This window comes from Rousettus aegyptiacus, unplaced genomic scaffold (assembly GCF_014176215.1).
Source record: "Rousettus aegyptiacus isolate mRouAeg1 unplaced genomic scaffold, mRouAeg1.p scaffold_m13_p_3, whole genome shotgun sequence".
Taxonomy (NCBI): Eukaryota; Metazoa; Chordata; class Mammalia; order Chiroptera; family Pteropodidae; genus Rousettus; species Rousettus aegyptiacus.
The window spans coordinates 74,003,808-74,014,742 of NW_023416306.1; the positions used below are offsets into that span (position 1 = coordinate 74,003,808).

At 38.7% G+C, this 10,935-nt stretch overlaps 1 long non-coding RNA gene across 1 annotated transcript; it reads left to right on the forward strand.

Annotated features, from left to right (window-relative positions):
- The first annotated feature begins 1,670 nt into the window (after positions 1 to 1,670).
- LOC118600357 lies at positions 1,671 to 10,728 on the forward strand. The gene is made up of 2 exons (XR_004949954.1): positions 1,671 to 1,779; positions 9,976 to 10,728. It is a non-coding gene; the product is annotated as an uncharacterized LOC118600357 (long non-coding RNA).
- Positions 10,729 to 10,935: the final 207 nt, after the last annotated feature.

Consider the following 10,935-nt stretch of genomic DNA (forward strand, 5'->3'; position numbering starts at 1 on the left):
GAGACAATAAATATTGGGGAACAACTAAGTGTCTCTGGCATAGCTTTTATATTTATAATTTTCCTGATTATGAAAGCAATATTCATTGCTAAGAACCCAGAAATGTATAAAGGCAAAGAGCATGAGCAACTACAGAGCTAATTGTTGTTTAAGATTTATAGGGTCATGGCATACATATTACTTTGTAACCTTATCACTTAACAATATAACCCTGACAATATTCCCACATTGATAAATATAGGTCTACATCGCCATCATAGTTTTTCACGGCATGACTAAGTGATGACTGGTTATGAACTGGGAGATAGCTGTGATCTGCACTTGATTGCTAATGAAGGCGAACATCTTTTCATATTTTTTGTCATTTTTATTTCTTTTGTGATTTGCCATTTCATATCTTTTGTCTATATTCATGTTTTTCCTAATGATTTGGGAGAAAAAAAATCCACTTTACATCTTAACATATTAGCAAACACATAGTGCTTATGTGCACCAAGCACTGTTCTGAGTACATGCAATATTTAATCCTAACAACAATTCTATAAGGTAATTATTGTCATAATCCCCATTTTATAGATAAAGAGCCTGAGGCACAGGAAGGATGAGCAATTTGCCCGATATTGTATAGTTGTGTAGTCAGGAAAAGGCAGAACTGGGATTTAAACTCAGGGTCTGGTTTCAGATTTTTCTGCCTAACCACTAGACATTTGAATTGTTTTGCCTGTTACCGATTTCAGAAAATTATTTTTCCCATTTGTCATTTGTCACTTTTAAAGTTAAAAGTCCTCCCTAAATCCTGGCCCAAGCTCGTTTTCTCTCCTCCAGTTTCTTTACTTCAGCCCACAAAATAAACTCTGAGCCTTAAGTCCTCCGGCATTTACTGTGCATACTAATAGGAGATCATAAATGTAAACGCATCCGGTACACCGTTAAGGGCTATTGAAAACATACATTGTCTTATAAGAGTGCAAATGATCTCTTTTAAAGATCTTGCGCACAAAGTATCAGTGAGTTAGTAAAAACAGCGAGGCCCGTGTGTGGGGGTCTACCAGCCAAAGACCCAGACCCGAAAGGGTAGTAACCAGCGCTCTGTGGGGTCCTAGTTTGGGAAAGTCGTAATGGGCATGCAGGAACTTATGCTTTCAGTTGATTTTAAAAGAGGAAAATTAGGCAGTACTTTGAACAGCGTCTGAAGACAGGAATGTTCAAAACCTGTCAGTCAGTTGACCCGATTGCCTCTTCTTCAACTGGGTAAACTGAGCCCACCCATGTGGGACACAAGGAGGACGTTCCCAAAGAAGGAACTATGCGCATTTCCATCCAACGCGCTCTCGTTGGCCACGTGACAGTGCCTGTTCATCACGTGTGGGGGTTGGAACACTGCCCCGCCACTCTCCCAGCCGTCCAATAGAAAACGGGGATTGGGCAGGGTGGGTGGACCCGCACGCCCTTCTGCGGGGCTCGCCCAACGCAGGGCGGGCCCAGCCACCGCCCTCCAGTGAGGTCTGGGCGAGCCCTACTCAGCCAAGGTGAAAGGGCGAAGCGCACGTCAGTCAGGCGGCCTGACCAATGGGCTCGCGAGCTGCCCTCGCACCCACCCCCGCCTCGGCCTCCCGGCGCCCGCGCTGCTTTCCCTCGGGCCGCCGCGTCCCGCCCGCCCGGGCTTCCATCCGGGTCCTCGCTGGCGGCTACCAGCTACGGCGGGCGGCGGCGGGCGTGAGGGCCGGACTGTTTCTGCGGCGGGCGCTGGTGGGCGGCAGCCTTCTTTGCGAGCCCGAGGTGGGTAAGGTCGAAGGACGGCGCACGCGGGCCCGTCGCCATTTTTCTTCATTTGGACCCCCTCCCCCTCTCACCCAGGGGCAGTGAGAGAAGGGGAGCGGTGTGGACTGGCCGGCAGAGGCCTGGGGGCCGGGGCGGGCGGGCTTGAAGGAGGACCGCGGGTGGCGGCGGCGCGTGGGGCGGGGGGATGGGCGCCGCGTGGCGCGGCCGGTCCCAACCCCCTCCCCTTCCCGCCTAGCGCCTCTCGGGCCGCGGGGGAGGGGTCATTCTTCACATTCTTCACCCCGCCCCTCCCCCCGTTTCAATCAAACTTGGGCGAGGGAAGTCCCGCCCCTGGATGTTGCTCATTGGCCGATGCCGCCTCCCGCTGTAGTGTCACTGGCTGCGGCCTGCGCCAGGTTCCCCGGACGTCACTTCCGCTATCAAGTTTGTGGGCCTGGGAGACCTTGGCCTTGGGGGCTGGGATGCGGGAGGGAAGGTAGGAAGTGCGAGGGGAGGGCCGGGACGCGTGGGTTCGGGCTCGCGGCTCTGGACTCTCTCCCTACTCCTAATCCGCTTGGCTGAGCCCAGACTCCATTCTGGGACTGCCGTGAGACTGGGTCATCGCGGCCGCCGTCCTTGGCGGGAGAGGCGGGCGGGCCAGAGGGAGGAAGCGAGATCCCAGGGGACCGGCTCGTGCCTGGAGACCTGGGCCACCGCCAGTGGCCCCAGCCCTGAGTCCGGGCTGCACACTCTGGAAGCAGACCGGCTGATACACGTCCCTGGCGGGCTCCGGTGTGAGGAATGTGTAACCTTTATGTCCTTGGCCAGCAATGGTCTTCTGTCTCTCCAACTTTTACAGTAGGGCCTGGTCCTCTGCCTTTTATGTCAGGGGTGAGATTGTGTATTTTAATAAACTTTTCATTTACGAGAGAGTCGGAAAACGGGAAGAAGGCACTGCGCACAGTGATTGTTAAATTCTTAAAGTAAATCAGGAGACTGGATGAGTTTACTTTTTCTTTTAACTTTCCTGATAAATACTGCCTTAGCACTCAGTTCCTAAGTGAAAACCTCATTTATCAGTCCTGCATTTCTATTGGCCGAAAAATCGTGCAATGGTATAAAAAAAATCTGTTCAATTCTAAATTTATAGGTATTTTAGAAGCTAATTGTTTGTATCCAGGTTTTTCTTCTATGACAGGTTCACTCAACAATATATTCAGGGAATATGCGTAGTAAAGGAAGCAAAAACGTGTAAACTTGTAATTGGGGTTCTTTGAGGGTGTTTGGTTTATTATACACAGTTGCTAAAAGTTTTTGAAAATTTAGAGCTTTTTGAGAGGAGACAAATGTCTTGATCTCTTCTGAATTCAGTTATGACTAAATGGCATTTTTAAATGTATTAATAAGGTACAGAATTACCTTACTACCTGATGCGGGGGAAAACTTTAACCATTTTTGTATATTTTGTAGTGACAGCTAGAAGGTATTTTTCTTTGATCTTGAAATAGGTTGTGGGTCCTCCCCCTCTTCACAAAATTAAAGCTCTGTTAAATTTAAGAGACTCAAGAATTTTGCAAGTTTCCAGAAAGAGAAAGTTTGTAAACGACTGAGTTCAGACTTATAGAATGAAGAGATCGATATTATTTAAATTGCTCTCCAGTGTTTACTCTTTGTGGGCATTTTATTCTGTTGATTAACATTAACTAGAATTCTTGCTTTAGAGCAAGGCCCCAACCCCTGGACTGTGGACTGGTACCAGACTGGTATGGGTCCGTGGCCTGTTAGGAACTGGGCGGCACAGCAGGAATTGAGCAGTGGGCAAGCCAGCCAGGGAAGCTTCATCTGTATTTGCAGCTGCTCCCCAGTGCCAGCTAGCATCATTCAGATCATCAGGCATTCACCTAGGAGCACCGGCCCCTGATGTCAGGTTGGGGACTGCAGGTTAGAATACAGCACACTATATATTTGTGTACCCTTTTTTCAATAGCTAATATAGTCATAGTGTTACTAATAGTGGGAATTGCTCAATAGTAGATCTAAATCAGTGTTTCAAATTGTAGGACCTGACTCAGTTGGTCATTAAATCAGTTTAACTGAGTAGTGATCAGAATTTTTTTAAAAAGTATAGAAAATACTAGTTGATTCCACTATAGGCAAGTATCTTTTTCTGAGGGTGTCAAAAATGTTTGAAAAACACTCCTGAATAGTATTTTCTTCACTGATAGCACTGGTCTTCAAGGGGTATTAAAAGCATCGTTTTTCATTTATATTTGGCGGAGCTTATTCCCCTTGTGACAGTTTTCAGGAGTTGGGGGACATAAATTTGCCATTAATAACCAGCGGGCGTTCTAATCACTTACTATTTTAATAGTCTGAGAAGCTTTTAGACAGTAAGGAATCTTCACCTTAGAATATTAATTGCCAGTGATTTTTCCACATCTAGGTGAGAATAGGGGAATCTGGATCCCCCGTAATGAGTTGTCAACATTGCCTCATGTGACCTCAAGTGGAATAAAGGAGATGTGGTCACTGAGTGCTCTTCTTCCCTTGTGTGGGTAGTCAAAGCATTAAGTAATGAGAGAAAATGAGAGCCACTACTTTTTTTTTTCTTTTTTTTTTTTTTTTCGATACTTAAGCCTTTGAAATCTAGATTGTATTTTACAGTTGCAGCACATCTCACTTTGGGCTAGTTGAATTTCCAGTGCTTAAAAGTTAGATGTGGCTAACGGCTACTAAAAAGATAGGTAATTTTAGTGGATTGTCTAGCTTCTTTTAAAAAATTAACTTTTTTGAGATGAGTATTTGCAGGTTTGTGTTATTAGTCAGAAATGTTACCTGTCTCTCCACAGCCTCATCTCAAATATCAGGAAATTGCTTCAGGTGATTTCTTAGGCCCTTTCTAGGTCTAAGATTTCAGTATTTTGAGGCAGATTTTAGAGGATCTTTTGCAGATATTAATGATAAATATGATTTGGGAGCATTTTGTTCTGTTAATTGGTCATCCTTTTCCACTTGGTGTTAGTGTTCATTATGAAGGGATATTAACCTTTGTTCACTTGTGAGCCCACCGCCCCCTCAGTTATCTGATTGCTTAATGCATAGGAGGGAACATTTTGCTTAGTGAATTAACTCGTGTACAGTGAAGACTATGATTTGTCTACTAAGGCTATAGTTAATTATGGTAAACTGTAATATAGATTTAATAACTAGATCCTTCTTTTTCTTGTCCTTTGGAGGTGTGTAGATTATACAGTGATTTTTCAACCTGGAAACATCAGTATAATGAAAGATAGGAAGGCAAGAGATTTTAAAGGCTTAAGAAATGGTATATGGTATATAAATAAGGACCGTTAAGCAGAACAAGTCAGCCAAGTGAAGTACTCTACCCTAAATATTTCTGTGCATTATAGGGTTTGTAGTAGAATTTACTTTTCTTAGGTATACAGTGGTAACATAAAATACACTTGTACCAGGGAAGTTGGCCCCAACCTAACAATTTGAAGTTGAAAATTTACAAAGGAATACTGGGAGTTGACTTGCCATTAGTTACCTTTTAAAAAATTTCGTGATTTCATGTAATCAGGAGGATCTTAGTGTACTTGCTATGAGTCTGAGTAAATGAAAGGATATATATGGTCCTTTTGGAATACATAGCCTAGTGTTTAGCTCTTTAAAACAATATGAATTTCAGGTTTAGTGCAATGTTTGGTAGAATACAAAATGGAGATTTTAGGTAAGAATTAGGTTAACTTCCATTAGTGAAACTTAGACTTAAAAAGTTTATCTTGTCAATTTTACAAGTCAGATTACATTGATGGATTGATCCATTGCTAAAAATACTGTTTGTTGTGTCAAAGGAATCAAAGTGCTATTGGAGAGTTTGATGAATAATAAAATAATGTTTTTATATTCAGCCTGTATCATCAGATAAGTAATTCATTAATAATCAACTGAGTATTTGAGGTTAAGGAAATTTTTATTAAGTAGCCAATATTTTAATTTTGATTTGTATTTGATTATCAGCATGTGAAACTGAATGATGAGACTGAAGGAAATAGTTCGTGTTATTTGTATGGAAGTTTGGCAAAAACGAAGTTTATGCAACCATAACATGGCATGTGAATAAAGCTTTTTAAAAATAAAACTGAGCTACTTTGTTTATTATAGGATTATGTAAATTAATGCAAAAGGTAGGCAATTCAGACTTCTGGGAAAGATGTTTTAGCTCAGAAGCTCAAACTCTTTAAGTATTTGGAAAGTAGAGTATACCTGTTTCTAGACTGTTAGTTTAGCAAATTTTAAGAATTTAGAAGCTATCTTGTTTTAAATATCACCTTAGTAAAATTGACAAATGCAAAGGTGAAATTGGTATATTTTACTTCATTAATATGTAGTTTTCATAATGTATATTCAAATGCACCTTTAGGATCATGACACGTAACCTCCTTTTGTTCTCGGACGACTTAAAAGCTATGGACTTTTGCAGAAAAATTGTATATACAATTTTTGGGGGTTCCTGAAGTCATTGTGGATACACGTTAAGAACCCTGACTTTTTAAGGTGTTGACTATACAAGTAATTTAAACATTATGATATAATACGATATCATATATACATACATATATACATTGTTCATTTAATAAAGTATAAGTAGCTTTAAAATGTGAATGTCATGGAGTGAATGTGTTATAGAAACTTGATACAGCTACAGATACTAACAAGCAAGTGTATTATTCATAATTAGGAAGTAGATTTGCCTCTTCATAGCACATTTTAAATTGACAGTATATTTTAAATTGAAGATATTTTTGACTGTCACAAGTATATCTGGGAAAGTAGACTTGTCAATCTGAGACAGTTTTTCATATTGATTTAATTTATTAAGAATAGTACTATTTGTGGAGTATTTCTGGGTCATTAAGGTGCTTTACTTGTGTTCCCTGTCCCCAAAACACCTCCATGAGTTGTGGCTGTTATAGTTCCCCAATTGGAGGTGAGAGAACTAAACCACAGGGAGGTTATGTAACTTGCCCAAGAACGCAGTGACTAAGTAGCTGCTTGACCCCAAAGCCATTGCCGGAAGCTCCTTTCCTATACTGCTCTTTCGGGGTGAAATCAGTTTCTTAACACATTTTGTCCAAGTTGAATTGTGACTTTTAATCACTCTAATTTTTAGTGGGAACGGCAAGCTACAGATTGAGGTAGTATGTGAGTAAGAATAGAAAGTAGCTATAAAAGTTTGTTATTTTTTTAAAAAGAATTATCTGAAAGATCACATTCAGATAGTTTGGCTAATAGAATCTTGTCTAAGAATGTTTTAGTTAAAATCTAATACTGATGGTTGCAGCTACAGTATATTGAACAGCCACTGTGCACTTGACATTGTAATTAATGGTTCTGTATTTTATTTCTATTTCCTTTAACAGCCCTGTAAGATTTGTCTTGATTTTTATAAGTTAAAATAACAAAGGCCCAGAGATTGCATTATATGTCTAGAAACTGGCTTCTTATAAATAAACCAGTATTCAGACTAGCTCTCTGATTCTGCAGTATACTTTAACTATAGAGAATCTCAAGAATGGAAAATAAATTAGCATAATTACCCCACTCCTTTTCTCTTTTCTAGTAGCCAAGCATTATATAGTTGTGATCTGTACATGTTAGGGTTTTTATTTAACATATTTCTTAATGAACATTTCCTTCAGTCCTCATAATTCATAAATTCTATATGAATTGTGTTCTTTATTTCTGAAAGCTTTTTTAACATTACCTCCTCATCTGTTAGATACTAGTTTCCAAAATTTGCTGTAATTGTTTTCTTAAACTGCAGGCTGAGAACCATCAGAGGATCATAAAAATTGTGTATAATAAAAGAAAATATAAGAGGATTAGTTGACTAGTATTCATTTATTGTATTAGTATTATGTATTTATAGACATGACATGAGTACTATTTAGAAATATAAAATATTTTGCTGTGGATTGTGGAACAGTGGGAAACCACTGCTCTAATGAATAGTGATGCTGAATAGTAGGACATGTTCCTCTTGCCCCTCACCTATTAACACTCAGTGTTTAGATTATATTAGATTGTATTATAATAGTCCTTGATATGTGAATTGCCAGATTCCTTACTACCAATATGGTACCAATTTACATTGCTGGATCAAGAAAAACAGTACAAAGTAAGCATGCCGCCTTGCCAAGATTTTAAAAATGAATACATCTTAGATTCTCTGTTTACTTCATTTTTAGATACCTGTGTTTGATGAAAATTCTAACAGGTTTTAAATGAGAAAATTGGTCAGGGCTAGGAGGCGGGGTAGAGGTACCAGTCGGTTTTACCGTTGGCTGAAAGAATATGCTGGTTCTGGAGAAATATTTTTGCTTATGATAAAAGTTTGACTTTTTAGGGACAGTTATCTTCATATTCATACCTCGAATCATCTGGCCTTAAAGAATTGAAATGGGGTTAAACAGTGAATTTGGAGATTTGGTGTTACCTCCCATAGTTTGGTCAAGTTATTAAACTTCTTAGCACTAGTTTTTCACCTCTTTAAAATAGAGATGGTGACTGTTAAGATGACATACGTGAAAGGCATGACGTGGGGCCTTACGTATGTTGGATATGTAGTAAGTCTTTCTCCTTGTTCCTAGAGATTATTTAATCTAGTGTATTGATATTACAGTTAGGAAAAGCTGAGGGGCCTAGAAAGGCTAAATGACTTGAACAAGGTTTCAATGGCAGGGTGTGAGCAGGGCCAGGATTTGAACTCTGGTTATTGTTGACTCCAAATGAGTATTGTTTATGTATGTACAAATTATTGTGTTTAATTCTTTTGGGAATATACCTCTGAGGGAAATTACTTGGTCACATGGTAACTTTTTGACAAACTGCTAAACTTTCCCAAAACAGCTGCACCATTTTATATCCCCACCAGCAGTATTTATAGGGATCTATTTTCTCCACATCTTCATCAACACTTTGATATGCCTTTCAATTATAGCCATCCTAGCGGGTCTGAAAGTGGTATCCCATTGTGGTTTTGGTTTTGGTTTCCCTAATGACTAACAAATAATATTGAGTGTCTTATTTACATATTGGCCCTTCGTGTTTATGAGCCATATCTTTAGAGAAATGTATATTCAAATCCTTTTTCCCTTCTTTAAAATTGTTTATTAGTTTTAAGTTACTTTTTATATGATATGAGGTATGGGGTCCAAATTTATTTTGCATGTGGATATTCAGTTGTCCCAGCACTATTTATTGAAAAAAAAAAAAAAAAAACTCTCCAGTGAATTGTCTTAGCACCATTGTTGAAAATCAGTTGACTAAATGTATGGGATTTATTTCTAGACTTTGAATTCTATTGTATTGAGCTGTATATCATGAGAGTGTTTTTGATTACAGATTTTAGTTATAAGTCACTACTTTAGCATTAAATTTAGTGCCTGCCTTAAGTAATCTTTCCAGTAGTTACCTCTTAAGTATGAAGTCTGTAAAATGGAGACCAATATTTAATATGGTTTAGATTAATTTGGTTTTACGATTTGGATTTTAAAACTAAACTGATCATATTGCATAGTTCAGAATATTGGATCAAGGTATTAAAATATCTTGATTCCTGCCTTTGATCCTCACAGCATCTTTTTAGCTAAAGAAAGGATCCTGATCCTGAGTCCGATCCAAGAGATAATCTTTGTTTTCATTAATCAGGATACTGTGTTTGGTGTAATGGAAAATATGAGTTAGGTTAATTTAAGAATTAGAATCTTTGTGTATACATTTTTATATCATACCTTTGTACATTTATTTAATCATGGATTATGTATGATATATAGGACTTGCATTTTTGATGTCATTAGAATTTGATGGGTTCTTGTATTCCTTTGTAATGGATTTTTTTTGTGGTTTCTTTAGGAAGGATAAGAGATTTTATGAATTTTCATTTCTAGGAACTAATAAGCTCAAAAGTTGGTAATAGTCAAGTGATATAAGAATTTCTGAAACTTTAAATATATATTAAGAGTGGACTTAGATGACCAAGCATTTAAGACAATATTAACCAAATAGAAGAAATGAAAGCATCATATAGATTATACATGTAGATATAATTTAAATTGCTGATTTTTTGAAACTTTTCCAATTAAATTTACATTCAAATTAAGTGAAAGAAAGTGGTTTAATACTTTTCCCCCCTCTTTAATCACACAGGAGAACCAGGATTGCCGAGTAGAAAGCCTTCCTGTGGTGCTCCACTGAAACATTCACCCTGGATGTTCTCTTCACTGTGGGATGAGGTAGTAGGTTGTATAGTTTTAGGGTCACACCCACCACTGGGAGATAACTATACAATCTACTGTCTTTCCTAACGTGATAGAAAAATCTGCACTCTGACGGTGTCTTAAGAAGTTGATGACTAATTGTACAATATTTACAATTAACTTATATAAAAATGCTGTATTGTACTGTTTCTTTGTGGCGTACAAATTGCTCCTTCTTTTAGAGATTACAAACTTTAGCAAGAAGACTAGATGGGGGTGGGGATATGTTTTGCTTCTCATTTCTGTATATCAGAATAACCTTTTATTTTGATGTATATAATTTTATGTTGCATTTTCTTTTGAAAAGATTGTTCTCTTCATTCCAGAAGAAAACATTGCTCTATCAGAGTGAGGTAGTAGATTGTATAGTTGTGGGGTAGTGATTTTACCCTGTTCAGGAGATAACTATACAATCTATTGCCTTCCCTGAGGAGTAGACTTGCTGCATTTTGTTTTTATCTAGATGGTATTCAAACTCAGAAGAATAACTTTTGACATTATGTTGTATTGACAGTTTGTTTATGTCAGCTGCTGATTTTCTCTGTCCAAGTATAGTGTACTTAAAATAGACAATGATTTAACATTACTTTTCATGTGTATATTTCAGTAACTTGAAATTAAAAATCTTGAGTGGAGAAATTAAGTAACTTTCAGGTAATCTTAATAGGAGATTAGGCTCCTTTGGAATTGTGAATAGGCTCATCTCATCCTCCGTGAGTGTGGGGGGAGGGGTGCGGGGGGGAGAGGTGGGGATGGGTCCTGGGTGGTAGAGGTAAATACAGACTGGAAAGGCACTGTCGGAGTCAGGTTGATTATGATTCATTCTCTGGTTTGGATTTTTGGGCGGCTT